This window comes from Pan paniscus, chromosome 22, assembly GCF_029289425.2.
Source record: "Pan paniscus chromosome 22, NHGRI_mPanPan1-v2.0_pri, whole genome shotgun sequence".
In the NCBI taxonomy this organism is placed as follows: domain Eukaryota; kingdom Metazoa; phylum Chordata; class Mammalia; order Primates; family Hominidae; genus Pan; species Pan paniscus.
Window position 1 is genome coordinate 13,034,528 of NC_073271.2, and position 23,364 is coordinate 13,057,891.

The 23,364-nt window shown below is 36.0% G+C and overlaps 1 long non-coding RNA gene and 2 other non-coding genes across 10 annotated transcripts in view; all 3 read left to right on the top strand.

Moving 5' to 3' along the window:
* Window positions 1-23,364, top strand: part of LOC106634210 (uncharacterized) — a 240,570-nt gene that overhangs the window by 128,141 nt on the left and 89,065 nt on the right. The gene's annotated exons all lie outside the window — the stretch shown is intronic.
* On the top strand, window positions 598-678 carry MIR99A (microRNA mir-99a). Its single transcript, NR_106554.1, has one exon. It is a non-coding gene; the product is annotated as a microRNA mir-99a (primary transcript).
* On the top strand, window positions 1,347-1,413 carry MIRLET7C (microRNA let-7c). Its single transcript, NR_163088.1, has one exon. It is a non-coding gene; the product is annotated as a microRNA let-7c (primary transcript).

The window sequence follows — 23,364 nt, forward strand, 5'->3', positions numbered from 1 at the left end:
TTAACTCATCCAAATATTGTAAATTTTAGCACCATTCCAACTATAGACACAGATGTATATATTTAAGGCTGATAATAACTTCCTGTATTCTCTACCTAGTGAACAAGATCTTACTGTTTTATGAGAAAGTTATAATGTTACCAATTCCTTGAAACCAGTAACTAAACTAGTTTTATAAAAATTAAAATAAGCACGGCCTAACTCATACACAATTAACTTAATAGTTAATTTGGTTTTAATTATAGGCTCGTAATACTACATTCATGCCTCACAATTATATAATTCATACATGCATGTATGGATTCTTTTTTCTTTTAAAACTCATCATCAATTAGAATAGTTTAATTCCAAAATATTTACTATTGAAACAAAAGCAGTTCGTGAAAAATTTTTCAATAAACTACTTTTTAAATTCTCATGCACATAAATTTGTATTTAGTTTTGAATATTTATGAAGGCCTTTAATGGAGAATATGCATCCTTAGAACTCAGCATTTAAAACATTTACACTAAAGGATCAATATTATTTTTGACTCTTAATTGCATCAGATATTTACAACAAATTCTATATTAATAGGGGGCCCATGCAAGATGTTGCCCATTGGCATAAACCCGTAGATCCGATCTTGTGGTGAAGTGGACCGCACAAGCTCGCTTCTATGGGTCTGTGTCAGTGTGGTAATCTGACAAAATGCTATACACAGTGCCGTTCAACAATAGTTCAGTAAAATCCTGTTAAACTCCAGTAGATTATATGCTTTTGAAGTCATTATATTTTCCTTTGTTTTTAATGTTTATTTTAATCGTTGTCTGTCTTACAAGGCAGGCTTCAATTCTCAACAACTTGGAAGCGTTTATATCACACCCATTCAAGTTCGATTCCATGTACAGTAAATTGCATAAGAAAGTTGAACCTTTATAGCAGGGTTTGGACCAGGATCTGAATAGATTCTGTTCAGAAACTTCAGTGCATACTGTAGTGCTTAGTGTACCTCTTCAACTTCAGTAAGAAAATTAAAGACTACCATTGGATTTATATGTTTTTATTGAGCCTATTTCTCCTGAAAAAATGAGGCTGAATGCAATTGACTTTTACTATTAATTGCGACTAGAACTATGGCAGGTTAGATGGTCAGAAGACATTTTACGTGACCTATGCTGGAAACCCAAGTGTTTAGGTTAGTCCTATGAGAAACAGTTAGCAGCAAAGTTTACTGGTAAAATGTTAGAATATTATATCTATATCCTTGCCAAGCCCTTAGGTGTATGGCTGCCATATTTGGAGGAGCTGACTGAAGATATGATAAGGAGTTTGAAGCAACATTGGAAGCTGTGTGCATCCGGGTTGAGGTAGTAGGTTGTATGGTTTAGAGTTACACCCTGGGAGTTAACTGTACAACCTTCTAGCTTTCCTTGGAGCACACTTGAGCCATCGAGGAATTCTTCATCACTTTAACCTGATTGAGCCAATTTCTGTGCAAGAAAGTAATGTGTCATGAGTATCTTGGATCATTGATTTGGGCCTTATATTACATTAAAATGATCATTTCAGCCCTATTAGATTATTCCATTTGTATCTGCTTATGAACAATGTCAAAATGGTATTTCTAATGGGTTGTCACTCCATGTTCAAACATTTTAAGAAAATTGTAGGTAGTGACTTAAATTGCATTAATATTAAAGCTTTTTATCATCTGTAGATTAACAAAATTCAGACCTTAATTTTCAAATTGATCATTGGTCTATTTATATTGGCTGCTTAGACACTACAATAAAAAATGTCTGCTAGAGTTAATAGCTCCCATAGCACATTATTTGCGTTTTCCTTATGACACATCACTTTCTACCTTATGTTATGGCTATTTATGTGCTTGCTGATTTTTTCCACACTAGACTGTAAGCCCCTTGAGGGCAAAGTCCATGTTTTATTTTTCACTGTATCCCCTCCAATGCCTTACTCATAATGAGCACTAAATATTTATTGGATTAGTAAATGGAGTATAAGACCTCACTCTGTGATGAGTTTCTATTGAATATTTGAATGAGTTATGGCAGTGGTCAAACATCTGAGTTTTATTTATTGCTTCTAAAACTGTTTAAATTTAATTCCTGGACTGCTCTGCATCAGTAATACATGTGTCGATTTTTGACTGTGTTGAATGTGTTCATTCATTCTAAACAGATAATTTAAAATTTTGAAGTACTTTTTATCTAGAATAAAAATAATAGAGTAAATTCATTTTTACTAATTAGTTCATGACAGTTTATGATCCTACACTTAGATAATTTATATTTCTGTTGAATTTAAATACCTTTCTTTCCAGATGAATCGTTTTTAAAAGAAAAACGATGCTAAAAGAGCATCAATTTCAACTAAATATTCTATTTTAAGTCTCATTTAACAATATGATTTTTAAAAATTAGATTTGTGTCTTTTGTGTATTTCCCTCGTCTCCTGCCCTTTATTTTTGTACAGCTATATCTGTTGAATAAACCAGAAGCAACTAAACCAGAAACATGTCAATAAATTAATAATAAATATGTACATAAAGTATAATTTGAGAATGTGAACACATTTTTGTTTAAAGGAAAGGCACTTTATAATATTCTTTGTGTTACAAAGCAAATGGGACTCTTTGGAACCTTAGTTTGCTGTCAACTTTAGCAGCTGTTAGTGGTGTAATTTGTGTAGTGAGGCTATCTTACATAGATCATCTTTCAGACACAGGATTAAGTAGTTGTTGATGTTAGAACTTTAATTTAAGACTCCAAATATGAAACATGGAATACATTAAAGAGATGTTTAGATGCAAATATATATTAAGGACCTCAAGATACTGGCTATGTGGTGCTGACCTTTCTAGAATGCTCAGGCATCCAAAATATCTTAATACCTAGAACTTGCTAACAATGTAGTGAAGAAGGAATGGCTACCCCCAACATGTAGAACATGTGAGCCTTAGAAAGTGAATACCAGTCACTTCAAGCAAAATAATTTGATTGGTCTACAGTAGTAAAGACTCTTTCTCTCTGTGAAAGAAAAATATTTGCAAGGACTAATCAAGAAGCAATGAATAAGAGGCAGTAGACATAGACCTAAAACAAACAAACAAAAAGACATGAAGAGATGAAAAGGAAAGTGACTCATAGCAAATAGGAACACCATTGTGTCTAATGATGGCAGTTCAACCCACGGATGAGGGAAAGGGACAACTAAATGGGTAAACAATTGTATCTTTATAAATAGTTTTTTCCTTGAGAGCCTAGGATCCCTTTCCTATGTGTTTCTGTGTATGTATCTCCCAATACTAGGTGTATTTATTTAGAAGCCAAATCTATTGATGGGCTAAATAGAATATGATTGCCAATAAATGTCTATTTCCTTACAGTGTAATGGAGTTAAGTGCCTCACAGAGGTCAAGTAAGATGTGCAGTTTAAGGATAATCTTACAAAAGTACTATAATGAATTGTTAGAATTACAGCCTCTTTTATATACTATCATCTAAAGTGAATGAGTATAATAGAAGAATAATTGAAGAATGGTGAAGATGTCTCTATGATTCATTATGTTAGTTATGTAGAAATCATAAGAAAAAATCTGACCAGGTGTGGTGGCTCATGCCTGTAATCCCAGCACTTTGGGAGTCTGAGGCAGGTGGATCACTTGAGGTCAGGAGTTCGAGATCAGCCTGACCAAAATGGTGAAACCCCGTCTCTACTAAAAATACAAAATTAACTGGGCATGGTGGCACACACCTGTAATCGCAGCTACTTGGGAGGCTGGGGCAGGAGAATAACTTGAACTCGGGAAGCGGAGGTTGCAGTGAGCCGAGATCATGCCATTGCACTGCAGCCTGGGCGACAGAATGAGACTCTGTTCTCAACAACACAAAACAAACAAAACAATAAGACAGAAAAAAATCTGCAAGGTGGAGGATATAGTTAGTACCAATGAAGAAAATTTTTAAAACTTCTCTGTAGGATAAGAACACTACGTGGAAGAATTGTATGTTTGCCTTTGATTCATAATAAATTTTGCTACTCCAGGTATGAGGGCTGTGTAACTTGCTGCATGTTTATAAATAAATGGCAAATGTCAGATATACAAATTGATAGGATTTTTTGAGAAACCAAGATATAGGACCACTGCTGATGTTAGTTATTAAAAATAGTTAAATTATGTCTAAGAAATCAAAGCGAAAGATTGTTCATATAGAGGGCTTATGTTCAGCTATGGGGAAACAACTAACCAGACTGAATAATTTCCTTAAGAATTTTAAGTGGTCAAGTTTAACTGTAGACTGGCGTTTTCACATCTGGTAACAGAGTATGACAATTCAGGAAATTATTAAATATCAGTGAATCATACTTCGTTTAACCAATATTTCTTTTGATATTTTGGGGCACAAAGTTGGATATATCTTTATGTTCATACTGGTTGATTTACCTCAAATGCTTTGTGGGATGAGGCAGGAAGGTGTTTTAGAGTGGGAAGGGATGGAGGGAGAGAAGAAGGGAAGGAGGGAAGAAAAGTAAAATCAAGTGCAAAGCAATCAATTGAGCCTCACCAGAAAAGTCCATTATTAGTTTATAAGAACTAATGAGAGAAAGTAACTATGAGAGAATCAGATAAATTACTTGGCAATTGGACTGGGTCTTTTTGAAAAAAATCCAATTGTCCATGAACTATGTTATTAGAATAAATGAATGATTTCTGTAAATAATAATTTAGATTCTCTTATTCCCTATTATCAAATGCTGACTAATGAGCACAGGTGATTCCTCAAGATTACCCAAATGATCTGATACAGGATTCCGTCTTCCTGAGCATTATTTCACACCCATGGCTAGTTTCTCTGCTACAGGATAGAGGAATAACTCCTGAGGTAACTTATCTTAACTCTACCTATACTTGACCTCTAAAACCCTTTGGGAATGCTTGTGAAAGATATACCAGAAGAATACTTTACTCTTACTTTAATGCCTACTGCCCAAGCAAAACTAATACCTGTTATTATTATGTCATTTAACATGATAATATCATGTTCATCTACAAATCCTTTACTGATTCTCTAAGATAGAATTTCTCAGTTTTGAATCCTCAAGGCCCTTGCCACTTTCATTCCCACAGGGATTTCTCTGACTTCTATTAGTAGTATTTACAAGTGTCCAAAGGGACTGTGACTTGCCTTTGTACCTCTTGTAATGTACATGCTTTACTTTTTTAACTATGGATATATTGAATCAATGCCTGTCATCTTGAGTTGAACTTTAGATCATTTATGGGCAATGATGAGAACTGCTACACACCTTACGATAAACTTGGTTTCAGCAGTGAAGTCATGGGTTACCCAAGACATCTCTAGACTCTCCAGAATGTATTGTCATGGTATTAGGAGTATTCTAACGGTGCCTAGGTCTGCAGCCCACTCTTGATTAAGCATGTGATATACCAGTGGAAATGATTTAGGCAACCAGCCAATCACTATAATTTGTAATAAATCTAAGCCCCTTTATGTAAGAAATCCACGTCTGTTTCAAACTGACAGCTCCTACCATAATGTTTAGCTTATAGGATCCATTCACCACTCCATTTTGGTGAATGAGCAAAAATTTTTTAAACAAAATAAAAAAGTGTTATATATTGGAGCAATTCTATATTTAAGTAGACTTCTTCAAACTTTTAAAGTTTAGAATTTAAAATAAATTAGAAATATCACTTTTGGGGGGAATTCTGTTTGATGATAATTCTTGATCTCTTAAAATTGTGTGTCCCTTAATTTTTAACCTTATTCTATGCTATGTGAAGGCGTGAATTAAATCATATTTCTCTCCTACATCCAATATCTCTTAAATCCCAATTTTGTTTCTCTTCATCTGAACTCTTAGAGTACTTATTTGACAACAATCATAGTCAGTCTGTGTTTCTAATTACTTTTTATATGTTTATGTAGTATATAAGATTAGATCATATGCTGTATAATTTGTGTAAATTTGTACACAATAGGCACTTAATAAATTGTGCTTTATTGAAATTAAAAATAAAATTGACACTTATTAATGATAAGAACCTTAGAGATCAAATGGCCCATTTTCCAGATGACCAAACTGAGGCCCAGTTTCTTTAATGATTCTGCCAAGGTCAATCTACTAGTTATGGACGTAACTCAGATTTCAAACCATTTCAGTGACCTATCCAAGAAGAAATATTTTAGAATTGCTGTCATTAGATTTTTAGTTAGTACTCCATTTTAATGTGTCATTAAACAAATTTTAATAAAGTTGATTGAAATTAGAGAATAGACTTTTGTTTCTGAAAGGCTATAAATCACATAGTAATTTAGCTTCAAGCTCAAATATGATAGACATATAATTAAAATGATTTAAAATAAACTCATCCTTTCAATTATTTCTTTCCAAGTACCATTGCACCCTCATTCTTCTAGGCAAAGAGAGGAAGTTATCTACCTCAGTTACATTCTGATATTTCTCCTCCTTCTAGAACACTTCTCCAAGAGAGGAGAGTATGGCCTAGCAGTTGGTGGTGTATCTTAAGCAAAAAGGAAAAAAACAAACTATATATTGTTCAATCTGTTAGCACTGTGTTGCTCAGAAAAATGAAAGTTAATATTAAATGGTAACCGTAACTAAATCCAACTTCAAGTTTCAATTGTTCATGCCCTCCATGAGATAGGCAAGATATTATGTAAGGTGCTTTCACAGGGATCATAAACTTAAGTAACTTCTGGGTCCAGGTAGTATAAGCCAGACTTTTAAGACAAGGGGAAGTAATGGGGACTGTGGTAGACCAAAGAAGGCATATTTACCTTTAAGATATTTCAAAATAGGCCAACGTCGTGGCTCACGCCTGTAATCCCAGCATTTTGGGGGGCCGAGGTGGGCGGATCGCCTGAGGTGAAGAGTTCAAGATCAGCCTGGCCAACATGGTAAAACCCCGTCGCTACTGAAAACACAAAAATTAACTGGGCGTGATGGTGGGCACTCGTAATCCCAACTACTCAGGAGGCTGAGGCAGGAGAGTCGCTTGAACTGGGAGGCAGAGGTTGCAGTGAGTTGAGATCACGCCACTGCACTCCAGGCTGGGCCACAGAGCGAGACTGTCTCAAAAAAAAAAAAAAAAAAAAAAAAAAAAAGATATTTTAAAATAACTCTTGTTAGTATGAATTTGGATCCCAAGGGCAGCCAGTTTTCCATTTCTGATATGAAGGTATCAGATAGTAAAGCAAAATTTCAAAAAACTTGTTATTTTGATGAAGCTAACAGCATCTTTTCATAAAGTTAAACTAGATAATTTGGGATCGTTTTACTACTCTCAAGTCATTATAAAGTTCATATAAAAGACAACTTCTATGCTGACATTGTTATTTCAAATACATATGTATGTTGCATGACAGTCGACATGGTTTCTTGAATTTAACTGACTAATGAAAAATATTCATTCATCAAGCAATAATTAGCAACCACAATATTATTTTGATGTCATTTTAATAAAAGAAGTGTAGTAGTAGTAGTAATTGTAATATTCTTGGTAGGAATATATAATTTTCAGTTTGTATTTGCATATAAACCTCAATGTACAAAAAATGAAATTCTTATAATTCTTATGCTCAGGTAATTGATGCTATAGATGGATAAATATATAGCATTTTCAAGTTAGAAAAAACAAAATGTTAAATAGAATGAAGACTAAGTTCAAGTATTCTCATCTCCATATAAAGTCGGGCAACTGAGTAGAGTTCAACAGTAAAGAAACATTGGTATTGTTAATTATATTTTATTGTGTTATAATTAAAAGACCAATTATACATAAATCTGGAATTAGATCAGGTTCCTGTCCATAAATTTTTGATATAATTTAATCCAGTGAATCTAAATGTGTAAAAGAGAAATGACAAAACCACTTATGAAAACACAGAGTTTCTAGTAGTAAAAAAACATGTATTGTCAATTTTGTTGTCTGTTGTAGAAGCCTTCTTATTTAATATAATTGGGATCAATAGTCAATGAGTTAATAAACTCAGATATTAAAATAAATTGATCTTAAAAACAAATACATACACACAACCTACATTTTATTTAAATTTTAAACACTTGATTATATATTTATTTGCCAATAATTTTATGTAAACCAAGAACATTTTTTTTGGTTTACGTTGTTGGTTACAGATTATAGTCATCCTTCCTTTCAATAAATCCTATAAGGCATCATATATGATTTCTAATTTTTCATTGCGTCATGAATGTCTTTAAGTAAGTTCAAATCCAATGCAAAGAAATCTAAGAGCAGAATTCTACTTTCTCCAATTTTTTTCTAAGCTTCTGAAATTGTCTTTCCCACATGTTATGCTATAGCATTATGGGTTTTTTTTAAGTGACTGAATTTTATTAAATCTTCCCTAAATATTCAACTTAGAGGTATAGAACAACGATTCTCATTTTCTTTACAATTATATTTCAATTTGTTTATGTGATATTTAATTAAATTGTGTAATTCAATATATGCAAAACTGGCATAAACTGGTTTGGGAGCAAACGTAATGGACTCCAGGGAGGCATGTAAACCACTTGGTGGGAGCAGACATGTTCAACTGGGTGTTCCAGAAATCTTGATGGCGACGGAACTGTTCTCTCTGCACTGTCCAAAACAATAGCCACTGGCCACATGAAGCTATTGAGCACTTGAAGTACGTCTAGTGTGACTGAAAAATGAATTTTAAATTTTAGTTAATTTTAGTTGACTCAAATTTAAATAGCTACATGTGGTTTGCAGCTAAGGCAGTAGGCTGTGCCGTTCTAGAGAGTAGTTCACTTGCATTTAGCATTTAGCAGCCAGGATATCTGTTAAGAATATCAGATAATCTGCAAAGTGGCTAATGGTTAAGAATACTACTGTAGTTGAATTAAGATACACTTAGGAAATGCAGATTGATTTGGAATGTGTTTGTTTTGCTTTTTTTGTTTCATTTTATCATCTTTTACATTTGTCTTTTTTTCTATTTGAGTCTAAATTTAGTTTTGAGGAATTTTTAAAACTTTATTCGAAATAAGGAAGCCAATGAGTAAAACGTTAAACACTACAGAGATTTACAGCTCTTTATGTAGCATTCAATTCAACCGAAAACTAATCAGAAAGTAATGACATTCCTTCTCATATTGGCAAAAAGAAAGTTCTTAATTCAGGATAATAGATCCATAGGAACCATAGGATGAATTTGTTGAGTCTTTAGAACCTTTGAAATATTTATATTAATAGTTTAAATGTATGCGAATGTGCTTGTATTTGTTTTGTTTGTTTGTTTGTTTTTGAGATGGAGTCTCACTCTGTTGCCCAGGCTGGAGTGCAATGACACAATCTCGGCTCACTGTAACCTCTGCCTCCCGGGTTCAGGTGATTCTCCTGCCTCAGCCTCCTGAGTAGCTGGGATTACAGGTGTGTACCACCACACCCGGCTAATTTCTGTATTTTTAGTGGAGATGGGCTTTCACCATGTTGGTTAGGCTGGTCTTGAACTCCTGACCTTGTGATCCACCTGCCTCAGCCTCCCAAAGTGCTGGGATTACAGGCGTGAGCCACCACACCCTGCCCAACGTGCTGGTATTTCTAAGAAAAACCCAGGCTCTGTCAGATTTTCAAGAGAGTGCATAATTTCCTCAGAAAGTTAATAATAACTCCATGAGGTTACTGTTTAATACTTTTTGAGGTGCCTGAATTTAATTCAGTGTAAACTGTGATAGAATCGAAAGCCTTCATTTACAAATATTGTAAATCTATCAATCCACATATATGTTAAATTATAAAATGTATACATGTTATTAAATATGTAAAAATTTTATGTATTGCACAATATATAATTTATATGTAATTAATAATACATTTATAATTTAATTACTTAGATAAACCTATGGAACAATGTTGACATAAGAAAAAAGGTAGCTTAATTCTTTGGAAGGACTAAATTAAATTGGATAGGTAAAATTGCTATTATATTAAGTTTGAACATTTAACTCTAAATTACTGGACGTATCATAAAAATGTAGACTGAAGCCACGCATGGTGGCATGCGCCTGTAGTCTCAGCTACTCAGGAGACAGAGGTAACAGGATTGTTTGCGTCCAGGAGTTTGAGGGTGTTGTGAGCTGTCATCTCCAACCTGGGTGATGGAGGGAGATCCCATCTCTAAAAAAAGTAAAATAAAATAGATTGAGCCATCTCTCAGTTTTACAATATAAGTACATTTACTTTTTATTAATGAATAACTGGGCTTATTAAAGTGGTGCTTTACAAGTGAGGTTTATGAAACATAAAAAGATAGTCATCAGTTTCATGCTAAATGAGAGAACTTGCCTCATGTGAAAACATCGGGAAAATTAGAAAACTGTACTTTTATATGTTTTTAAAATAAAATATTTGTTTTAATGTATTTGTATGTTTCCCTTTTTAATCACAGTTGGTCCTTGAACATCACAGGGGTTAGGGGTCCTCACCCCCGTATGTAGTTGAAAATTTGGGTATAACTTTTGACTCCTCAAAGGCTTAAGTACTAATAGCCTACTTACTGTTAACATAAACAGTCTTACTGATAACATAAACAGTTAATTAACATATATTTTGTATGTTATATGCATTATATACTATATTCTTACTCTAAAGTATACTTGAGGCTGGACACAGTGGCTCATGCCTGTAATCCTAGCACTTTGGGAGGCCAAGGTGGGAGGATCACCTGAAGGTGGGAGTTCGGGAGTTCGAGACCAGCCTGACAAACATGGAGATACCCCATCTCTACTAAAAATACAAAATTAGCTGGGCGTGGTAGCTCATGCCTGTAATCCCAACTACTTGGGAGGCTGAGGCAGGAGTATTGCTTGAACCCGGGAGGTGGAGGTTGTGGTGAGCCAAGATGGCTCCATTGCACTCCAGCCTGGGCAACAAGAGCGAAACTCTGTCTCAAAAAAAAAAAAAAAGTATTCTTGAGAAGAGAAAATGTTATTAAGAAAATTGTATGAGAAAATATTCCACTGCTCATTAAGTTAAAGTGGATAATCATAAAAGCCTTTATCTTAATTGTCTTCAAGTTGAGTAAGCCAAAGAGGAGGAGGGAGAGGAGGAATTGGTCTTGTCGCCTCAGGGGTGGGAGAGGCGAGGGCAGAGGCAGGAGAGGCAGGCACACTCATTGTAAGTTTTATTGAATAAAATTCACATATAAGGGAACCTGTACAATTCCAACCTGTGTTGTTCAAGAGTCAACTGTAACATTTTTAATCTATCAACTACCAATTCCAAAGACATCAAGTAGGATGGCTTCCACTGCAATAGTATTAGTCTTCTTATAAAAGTGAGAAAACCAGGGTCAGGGAGTTATACATATAAATTCCTTACAGCCACATAAAAGGTAAATCCCAGACTGAAGCAGATATATCTTACTCCAAAGGATTTGATTTTAATCATCTTGTTATAATGTCTCCTGTGACAGAGAATTAGAAACTTGAAAGCATTAGGTATCCACAGTAAAAATTTGCAAGTAAGGTTTTTCTCTGTTTTATTTAAAATGAATGTGCAGCCTCCCCAGTCCAACTGACCAGCTTCCTGTGCTTTCAGAGACCTTTTCTAGACCAGCGTTACAATTTGGAGATCCACACAATAAAAGTTCAAGGAGCTGTTTTCTCTTTCTGAGTTTTAAAAATATAGACTAGCATATGGTTACTAAACCTAACCTATCTAAAAACAGCAAATATATTTGCTTCTAACTGGGGATTTATCAGGTTAATGTGGTAATATGTTTATTTGAGGATTAAAAAAAAATTGTGCATTATCACTCAGTCTTTTAACTTCAGATTATTTCCATTTAAAAATTCTAAGTATTTCAAAACATGGGAGAACAATAAACTTTATGTCACAGACTACTTGAGATTAACTGACTAATATTTGGGAAGCATCTATATAACACAGTTTCTTACATAATATAGGGGCCCAGAGAAGACTCTGTTTTTCCTTCCCCCGCTTCTGATGATTAAGAATCACTTGACCCTCACTTACTGTTGTTTTCCTTCCTGCTCTGGGTTTTAAGACCTTTTAGAACAATGACCCTCAGCTGGGCATGAATGGGAGGGGAATGTGAGGTGGGAGGTGGGTGTGGTTGAAAAAGTCTTCAATACTATTCAGATTTTACCTCTGCATGGGCACCCATTTCGGTAAGAATCCATTCTGTGATATTATTTCAGAGGCGAAGGAAAGGCTACCCCTCCTTCAAAATAGCTTGGTCTTACATTGCACATTTAACTTAGAGCACAATGACTATCCCTTGTTCTCCAGTAATATAGTGGTTGAACTCCACCCTGGAGTCAGGATCCCTGAGTTTATAGTGAGTCTGAGTCAACACCAACTATAAAAGCTGACCTTTTCATCAGTGCTTTGTGATCTTTATCTGTAATGTGAAAATTATAACACCAATGTTGCAAGATTTTTGAGAGAATTAAAAGATTATATGCACATGACCTTTAGCAACCATGATGCCTAGTAGGTAATAGGAGTTGAATAAAAGGTAATTACTATCATTAGGCATATTAACTGAGGCAGTGTATTGTTCGCTTATAAAGATTCCGCATGCTCAGTGCTGCAGAATTTATATAGGCAGAGCCATCGCAAGAAATGTTGGGAGGTGGTTTTTTTTGTTTTTGTTTTTGTTTTTTCTCTTATCTTCAAAACATCATGGCACTGCTGCCTGGATTTGCTGGTTTGAATAGGCCACATTTCAGCTATTCTTTTCATTGTCAGGTCATGGCAAATAATAAGTCTCACCTTTTCTTTCTGAAATTGCATTCCCTCTTCATTCATCTGAAGTTAATTCTTTTCTTTTTTGTATCATGCTTATTTTGCAAACATGAACAATCTTGTCACTACCGTGTATATGCAAATAAAGTGAAATGATAAATTTCTTAAGTGTCTCCGTTTTTCTATCTGTAGAATAGGAGTCATAATCCCTTCCTGTTGCACTTTTCCAGACAGTTGAGAAAATAAAAACACATAATGTAGAGAAAAGAGCATCAGTATTCTCATAAATAGAAAATTAAGCCATTTAGACTATGTACAGGAAGTTTGATAAGTAGACTTCCAGAAAAGAAGTGGCAAAGTATTCTTTAATTGTTCATTCCCTAAGAAAAAGCTGTCTCTCTCAATCTTTTGATACCTCTGTCTTTCTTTCCCTCTCTGTCTACCCGCCTCTGTTCTGTGAGCCTAGATCCTGTTAATATTTTCTCTCCTCTACTATTTTCATGTCTGCATGTAATTTTTTTTCATATCTAGCCAAGTGCCAAAATAACATTATGTTTGATATATAAATTAATTTTTTAATTAAATCAATTAATGAGAACAGCTAGAGAAATGTAGATTTTAGTTCACATGAAACTGGAGGGTACTGGCTACGTTGTAATTAATATATTAATAGTTTGTCAGTCTTGGTCATTGTCTTGGTCAGAGGATGCCATAGGAAGCTAGATCAGTCCTGTAATTTCTTCCTATTTTTTTTTAAATAAAGCAAATTATTTCCGTATGAGCTAGGTATGCACTCCATACCTGTTTGATAAGATTGATTACATTAAACATTTCTCACAGGAAAATGAGTCTATATTTTATGTTTAATTTTAATTTTCACTTTGTAGAAACTAAGTTCAGTGTGCCATGCTGGTCCAGTGAAAGCATATGCAGTAATTTCATTGTAACCAGTTTTCACTTTAGATAGTGGCCAGGAGATGTTTGAACCGGGTTATGAGTTTGTGAGGTTGTGAGCAGGGTTCTTCCTTCTTTCCCTAGGCTGGATAGAGTACTATGGCAGGGTATTGGATGGTTTCCCAAAGCAGGATAACTTCCAGGGAGGAAGCAACACAAATGTCTGAAGTTCAGTGGTATAATGCACTTTTATTACTCCTCTGCTCCTGGCCTACAAATCTGTAGAAGAGACATATGAGGGCCTCAATACTCTCCAGGAAATAGCATCTTTTTTTTACCCTCCCCCCCTTTTTTTTTTCTTTTTTGAGATGGAGTCTCACTCTGTCACCCAGGCTGGAGTGCAGTGGTGTGATCTCGGCTCACTGCAACCTCTGTCTCCTGGGTTCAAGCGATTCTCCTGCCTCAGCCTCCCGAGTAGCTGGGATTACAGGTGTGTGCCACCACACCCGGTTAATTTGTTATTTTTAGGAGAGATGGGGTTTTGCCATGTTGACCAGGCTTGTCTCAAACTGCTGACCTCAGGTGATCTGCCCGCCTCGGCCTTCCAAAGTGCTGGGATTACAGGTGTGAGTCAACACGCCTGGCCGAAAATAGCATCTTCATCCACTTTTATCTAAGCTTAACATCTATTCTGTTTATGGTGTTGTCAGAGATTTGGGGAACTGGGATAATGAGTTTGTCCATTTCAACTGTTGATTATTTTACTAATGGCTATGAAAGTGCGATGATGTTCAGAGCAGGTCTTTTCACATTTGATGGATAATTTGGGGAGCAGGGAAGATAGACCTTATTTCCTTGCTTAGAGTTTCATTTCAAAACATGGATTTTAGATATAGGACTGCCAGTTTTAGCAAAATAAAAATATGAGACATGCGGTTAAGTCTGAATTTTAGCTAGACAATAAATAATTTTAGAATATTAGTGTGTCCAATATGTCATATTGTTTTTACTGCTTGTTGGAAATTCAATTTTGACTATACATCTTCTATTTTTATTTGGCAACTTTATTTAGATAGTATTTTCCATAATGAAGTGTCTTACTCCTGTTTCTCCATATATTTCCACTCACAGTAAGTAAAGGAATAGAAACTAACGAATAAAATTCATGTATGAAATATCAGGGGAAAAATACAAAATTAAAATAATTTATATTAAATTAATAGAAAATCAAAGAAAATGCTCTTTTTCTAAATGCCAGAATCATATAAAATTTGTATTAGGCTATGTTTATTTTATATGATTAAACAAAATGGTTTAGCAAATGACATTTAATAAACAAAAGCCAGTTTATAACATTAGCATAAACTTCAGAGGATTAAAAATTTGTTACAGTGTCGAAGCCATATTTCTGGTGGGTTTCTGTGATATTCTATGTGGTCATTGCATTAGTTACTACAGAGTATTTTTCGGTGCAAGTTCTGGAGGGAAAGTTTTCTAAGAAATGAACATTCCCATTAAAGGAATTTCACTCTTCAATTAATAGAAAGCATCATTTGTTTTTCACATGATCTGTTGCTATCGGTTCCTTTAAAATGTTTGTTAGCTTTTTAAACATCTGTTGCTGTAAGAAGATAAATCTTATACACATTACTTGTGCTGTGTGTTTGCCCCAGAGTCAAGTCAATGTTTTACATGGCGCCTAGAGATCTGTGATAACAGCTCACTGGCTGTGTTCCTGCACATCATAATCTAACCCTTTCCCGTATCCTGATCTCTTCCTTCCTGACCATCCTCACCATCCTCAGCTCAGTGGCTCTCCCCATTTCCTGTTTTGCTCAGACCCTCACCAGAGCCAAGCTCTCCAGCCAGGTCTTCTCCCTACATTCATCAGCCACCGCCCTCCGTCCGCCCGGCTGCGGCAATTCTGTCCTACTTTTGCAGCCTGAACCCTGAGCAGAGAATAACAAACCTGGAAACTTTCATAGTGTCACCCAAAGTCACACCGCACACACATGTGCTTGGCCACGTATTCACACATAATGAATTTTTTTTAATTTAATGAGGGAATTGTTATGTAAATTTGGCACCATTTCTTTTTGTTTTATATGGATGGACATGAGCACTTAAAGATTAAGAGGTTATTTTCGGCCGGTCGCGGTGGCTCACACCTATAATCCCAGCACTTTGGCAGGCCAAGGCAGGTGGATCACCTGAGGTCAGGGGTTCGAGACCACTGTGGCCAACATGGTGAAACCTCATCTCTACTAAAAATACCAAAAATTAGCCGGGCTTAGTGGCAGACACCTATAATCCCAGCTACTTAGGAGGCTGAGACAGGAGAATCGCTTGAACCCGGGAGGCAGAGGTTGCAGTGAACCGAGATCGCGCCACTGCACTCCAGCCTGGGCAACAAGAGTGAAACTCCTTCTCAAAAACAAAAAACAAACAAACAAAAACACCCAAAGAGGTTATTTTCAAACTTGCATAGTCACACGTCAAGGCAGGAACCCAAGCCCAGCCATCAAATCAAAGTTTTGAGACTTAAGTTCTTCCTCTGTAATACAGGATCATATGGTCCCAGAGTTAAAATAGAACTTAAAATACCTAGCTGAAGTGCTTATAGTTGTCAGAAAATGTTTGTTTCTTCCCTGCAATTTTCACTAAAGTGAAGAAGACATGTGAGAGACAATTTGTGAGACCTAATTCTGGTTGAGGCTAAGAATTCCATTCGTTTTCCAGTCACTGACAAATTTATTTAACTCTTTTGCTCTTGGACATGTTTCTTTGTCACACAAGGATGTTCTGTGATTATATGTTTCTATAATCTTTTCAGTTTAAAATTTGACTTAATAATTAGCATATAGCAAGTCAATAATTTTTTTTTTTTTGCAAGTCAACAATTTTCAAATGAATAAATGCATGGGTAAATGGTGGTATCCCTTGCTTTACTACAAATAATACAAAATATATTATTTTGCAATTGTTTAATGACACATTTGAGAGTGACATAGGTATTTTATTGTTTCTGTGGATTTTTGTTTGTTTTTCGAGATGGAGTCTCGCTCTATCACCGAGGCTGGAGTGCAGTGGCGCCATCTCAGCTCACTGCAGGCTCCGCCCCCCGGGTTCACGCCATTCTCCTGCCTCAGCCTCCTGAGTAGCTGGAACTACATGCGCCCGCCCCCACGCCTGGCTAATTTTTTGTATTGGTAGAGACAGGGTTTCACCGTTCTGTGGGTATTTTAAAGTAAACTCTAGGACATTTTTAAGTAGTTGGATTTTTAAAAATTGTCCCACATACTAAGTTACATTTTTTACACAGTTGCAGCACAGTACTTCCCTTTGATCCTCGTTTGAGCCTCTGGCTTTCTTTAGCCTGCCTAAGCTCTGTCCTCTCTCTCTTTACTCCTCTATTCAAAGAGTAGTATGTATTTTGTAAAGATTTTGTAATCTTGCCTACTAATAAAGTTTACATTCCTCAGCAGGAGAGTAAGGAACTTTACAATCTGCTTCCAATGCACCAGCATAAACTCGTATCAGACTGTCTCTTCATCTCCTGTGTCCACCATTTCCCAGCCCCTACGTGTACACCACTACTTTATATTTCACTCACACTGGGGCTCCATGCACCAACGTAGCACATGAGCAGTGGTGTGTAGCAGAAGGCAGGAAAGTCCATAAGCGTAGGCTTTGGAATGAGGAAATCAGAGCTCAAATGTAGCTGTAGCTGTATCATTTTGTAGCTACACGGCTATCTCTGTCTCCATCAACCTCACTTGTTTTACCTATGACTGAAATAATATGCCGGGCACGGTGGCTCACGCCTGTAGTCCCAGCACTTTGGGAGGCCGAGGAGGGCAGATCACAAGGTCAGGAGATCGGGACCATCCTGGCTAACACGGTGAAACCCCATCTTTACTAAAAATACAAAAAATTAGCCAGGCGTGGTAGCGGGCGCCTGTAGTCCCAGCTACTCGGGAGGCTGAGGCAGGAGAATGGCGTGAACCCGGGAGGCGGAGCTTGCAGTGAGCCGAGATCGTGCCACTGCACTCCAGCCTGGGCGACAGAGCGAGACTCCGTCTCAAAAAAAAAAAAAAAAAAGATAATAACACAGTATAGAGCTCCTATAGTATTAAATGATATAACATAATTTAAATTATGTTATGAAGTGTTTGGTACAGGGAAGGCAATAAGTGTAAGCTGTTGTGATACAATAAAGATGGACATGAAAGTTTTTGCTTATTTTGGTTATTCTGTCTAAAAAGTTTTGAATTACTTTTATTTGTGGCAAAATTGCATAATATTCTTTGAGATCTGCTAACCTTTATATTCACATTAAAATGTAATTAATAATGATTATGTTGCATGCCACTCTCTTATTTCTTAGTTGACATTGTATCTTTTCCTAGTCTGACTTTTCTCTAGATTAACACTTTAAAAAAAAGTCATACGCAATCAGAGTGAAGGGAATTTGTCAGTCATTTACTCCAATATCCTCATCTAATAATTAACAAAACTGAAGTTCAAACTCGTTGATAACTAACATATTTTTATGAGATTGTTGTATAATGTCTGCCTTCGTAGTAGTCTGTGAATTTCCAAAAAGTAGAAAACCACGTCTGTGTGAATGGCTTAGTATCAACAATGATTGATATAGGGTGAACTCTCAGTGATGAATATTTCTGGAATAAGAGAATGTTGTGGAACTACTTCTGGCCAGACTTCTTAATTGTAGGCTGGTGCTTTTTGTGTTATACTATGTTTCTTTTCACTCAAACCTCATCTTGTTTTGCAGATTCACTTATTAAAAATCTCTCCTGAAAGTTTTTGTATATCCTGGAGTGGCCCACGTAAAACTGATCGTTATGAGATCCAGGAACTCTCCTGGTTGTATAATGTGATCACCTGCTTTTGGAGGTCTAATGATGCATACCCCAGAGACAGACCAAGGAAAAAGTAAAGCTGAAGCAATAACTTATTTATTTATTTACTTACTTACTTACATACTTACTTACTTACTTACTTTTTCCTGGCTAAGATGATCTAGACATGTGGATCTTCTATCCTTGGCATCAAATTTGGTGGTCCTTTCTTGTGTCTAACAATTAATTGTTTCAACCTTAATTTCACAGTAGTACCAATTTTGTGTTAACTTTGGCTGTCTGCAGACTACTTTCATTCTTGTTGCTTATTTCTACTCTTTAGTAACCCGGAGAGAAGCAGAAAAGTTTATAGGACTTGTGTTCTATAAATGAGGGAACTAAGGCTTTGTCTGAATTCAGATACCCTCTCTGCCATCATACTGTTTTTACGTTGTGCAGTTTTGCCTCCCTTCACTGGGTTGGTGCTGCCTTAGAACTATGGTTGAACTAAGGATGAGGTGACTCCCACCTGTAATCCCGGCACTTTGGGAGGCCAAGGAATGTGGATAGCTTGAGGTCAGGAGTTCGAGACCAGCATAGGCAACATCGTGAAACCCTGTCTCTACTAAAAATACAAAAACTAGCTGGGTGTGATGGTGCATGCCTATAGTCCCACCTACTTGGGAGGCTGAGGCAGGAGAAGTGCTTGAATCTGGGAGGCAGAGGTTGCAATGAGCCAAGACTGTGCCACTGTACTCCAGCCTGGGCGACAGAACAAGACTCTGTCTTAAAAAAAAAAAAAAAAAAAAAGGAAACTGGGCCTCAGTTTGGTCATCTGGAAAATGAGCCAGATGGTCTCTAAGGTTCTTACCATTAATAAGTCTCTTCCAAAAATACAAAAAATTAGCTGGGCATGGTGCCACACACCTGTGGTGCTAGCTACTCTGGAGGCTGAGGTGGGAGGATTGCTTGAGCCCAGGAAGCAGGTGTTGTAGTGAGCCAAGATCATGCCACTGCATTCCAGCCTGGACAACACAGCAAGACTCTGTCTTAAAAATAAATAAATAAATAACTATGGCTGAGATATTTTACCACAGTGAAAGAAATCTAACCATTCTCCCTGTAAGTTCTAGCAAAGTTCCTAGAGCAGCCTTGGGCTATAGGACCACTGAATTCCCATGCTAAAGTCCCCTCCACACCACCCCCCATGGAGTCCTGAAGTTAAACAGCTGGCTAGTTCAAATTGTGGTTTAGGGCTGCAAGGTCTGTGTTTAGTAATTAGCACTTGAACCTAGCAATAACCTTCAATGAGTCTCTCATTTTCCTGCTCTGGGGAGAGAAAAAATCAGTACAGACTAAGTGTACTCTAGTGTCAGAAGGTCAGAGTCTGGATCACTTGTTGGATGTAAGGAACTAAACAAGTTCTTTCATTTCTTTGTGCTTCAGATGCCTCATCTGCAAAGCAGTGTCAACCTCAAAGTTTCTTGGAAAGGGTAAATGAAATTATAAATGTAATAGCACAGGGCCTGACTCATAGGAGTGCTCTGTAAATATTAGCTCCTAATCATTATTATTATTCATTAATTGGCAAAAATCAAGTTACAGTTTCATCTAATCTGAGTTGATCACATGCATATTTTTCTTTATTTAAAAAAAAAAACAAATTTCTTTACAAACATGAAATAAATGGGGTGGAATTTACTTTCTTCATTTATAATTAGATGATTTCAGTTAATTTGATTTTCAGCAAAAGCATCTTTGTCAGTTTTGACCATGTTGGAAACTGAACACAGCTCATCTGGCATTATTGGCACCACACTGGAAATGTATATAATCTTATGGTGAAAGTACAATTACAAGTGTAATTCTGTCTTGATGTTTGCTTGAAATTCATCTCTTTTGGGTTATATGTTAATAATGAGGGCGGAAATTTGCTGTGAGCATTTACATTTGATTTAGACACAGGCTAATATTGTTTGCCTGCAATATATTTAACATTCCAAAACTGCTTTCTGATTTATCTTATGTATCTTAAAACTTACAGCTATTAATTCTTCTCATTTTTCCACTAAAGCTAGCATACGGCAAAGCAAAATATGAATATATTCTATAAGTTGTAGAATTTCTTAAGATTTATCTCTACCATTGGATGAGGCATCATAGGCCCTTTTCCTCAAGGAAGTGGAAAATATTCTGTGCCAGTAGTTGTCAGTAAAAAAGGATATCTGTCCCTAAAGTTTATTTCATATGAATATTAATATTCCTTATATGGCCATCATTTTCAGTGTTTCATTTTCCAAATGCACTTTCTAAAAACATGTTAAATTATGGTCCATTACTAACCACTAATGGATGATTTTATGACTGAATTCTGCACCAAAAATGATTATTTGCTGTGTGAGGACAGATTTGCAAAACAAGATGTGGTAGCATTTAAATGGCCACTTATTTTTAGTAGAAGACTGCCCTGACTGTGGCCTAAAACTTAGATTTCCATTTCATGGCATCATTATCTTCAGACCCAGATGGGCGTCTCTTGCACTTAAGGAGCATGAGGAAAACCAATTTGATTAAAATAAGCTGTTTCGTATCATTAGGAAATTTGGAGATGGAAAAATAAAGATTTCTGTAATAAATGTATGATCTGAAGCCACGTTCATCCTCCAAGGTAATTAGCAATTCTGTATTTTCAGGAACCAGGAAGGCAACAGATTTTTCTATGGGATGCTCTTTTTGTGGAAAATTGTGGGTATAATACTTGATGGGTCAAACTGAACAAAGTGAACTGTTTGATTTATGGTGTGAATATTATGAGAATTATTCTGTAGTTCATTTCTTCCCATCAATTCATGAAATCAATCTTTTAAGCTTATTTTGCAATCAAAATTCCTAAAAGAAACCTAAGGATCTTATCTTATAATAACATCACAATTCTTTCTATATTATTTTCATTCAATATACTGCATATCTAGATCCATTAAAGTAATTTTAAAAATTTCTTCTATTGATATGGCTACAGTCTATTTCAAATATTGGCACCTGAAGATAATTGTGAAGTCAGCAATGATTCAGCAAAACAGAATTTAAATAGTGCTGAAAGCATCAATAGTACCCAAGGAGATGTGCATCTTTTCTAAAAAAATTTAAGATCTAGGATTTACCCATACTTAAATAAACTTTAAGTATTTATTTTTTAACTAATCTCCACTCAAAGCTCCTTCAAACGCTGTTTCCATGTTGTTTACAGTGTAAATGAATAGGATAATGAAAATAACTATTAAATAAAATAGAGGTTAAGTGACCTGCCTGCAGCCACAGAGTTAGTTCATGGCTATGCCAAGAATCAAACTTAGATTTTCTGGTTTGCCCATGTTCTTTTCACTGCTTTTTTAATGAAGTCAAGGTTTTGAGATAACTGACCTCAATACATAGTTCAGTATCTCCGTTTGTCAGCACAAAATACACTTCATGCTGTTGTGGTGTTTAGATAAAATATACAAAATATAAATGCTAATGAGATGCCCAATATGTGATGATGAACCGCAGAAAGCAATATAATGTGACAAATATTTATTAAACAGCTAATTCTGTCAATATAAATATTTCTGAGGAGAGCATTCTTTTCACCTTCAGAAAGCCATATAATACCAACAATTTATGAGGGGTGAAACCAATCAATGGTAAAATACTTTCGGATTTTTAAAAACTAATTTAGTAATTGGCAATATATTCAGGAACATTATTAAGTTGGTTTTTTTGCATCACAAAGATTGAGTTCTGCTATTTCTGTTGATAGAACATGTACTAAATGATAACACTGATAAATAAGGGTAAGTTAGGTAATTTTTAGAAGTGCGGTTCCAGGAAGAAAACTTCCTAAATGACGGAAGAAAAAAATAAGTTAACTTAGATATTTTTCTGTACAATTTAGAAACAGACGAACCACAGATTACAAAGCATGACTTCATGATCTCTGGAACAAGGCTATGACATGAGGAATTTAAGAAGCTCCCCTTACATACATTGTATCAGACTCTTGCCCCTCCCTCCAGGACCTTGTGCTGCCTGTTCCATTGCCTGAAATATTTATGTGACCCAAAGAAGACTGGGTCTTAGATGTCAGATTCTCCAAGAATCCTCCCCAGACTCCTGGTGTCTGTGGGAAGGATGGTCCACTGCGCCCCTTAGAGTCTGTACTTTGTCAGCCTTTGTCACAATATAATCAGCACATCGAATGCGGTGGGCTGTTTACCTGGCGTCATTTCGCTGGAGAGACAACTTCCCAAGAACAGGAACTGAGTGTCCAGTGGTCTAGCTGTGTTTCACCCATAGTAAGTGATCAACTCTGATTGAATGAAGGGATACTCAAGTTAACTAGTCCCTGTGCAAGTCCCTATAGCGTAGAGTCACAGGCTCTCTTTTGAAGCTCTTTACTACACTTTATTTCACTCAGATGACAGGCAAGGAAACAGACTCAGGCAGGCTAAGAGGTCACACACCATAAATGGCAGAGTGAGGAAATCAAGCCCATTCTCTTTCCTTGCTTATTCTTTCATTCAACACATTTATGCTGAGCATCCTCTATGTGTCAGACATTATGTCAAAGCTGAGAATCCAAAGATAAATAGGTTAAGATTCCCTGAAGCTCCCTGCCTAGTCAGAGATAGACTATAAACAGTAATTATAATTCAATATGATAAGGGCTTTGACAGAACCATGTACTCTGTGCTGTAGAATTTTTAAAGAAGGAATCAGTGTCTGTGCATATTAAATCGCTCTATTTTATTTTAATATTCTTTTAATACTCTTTTATG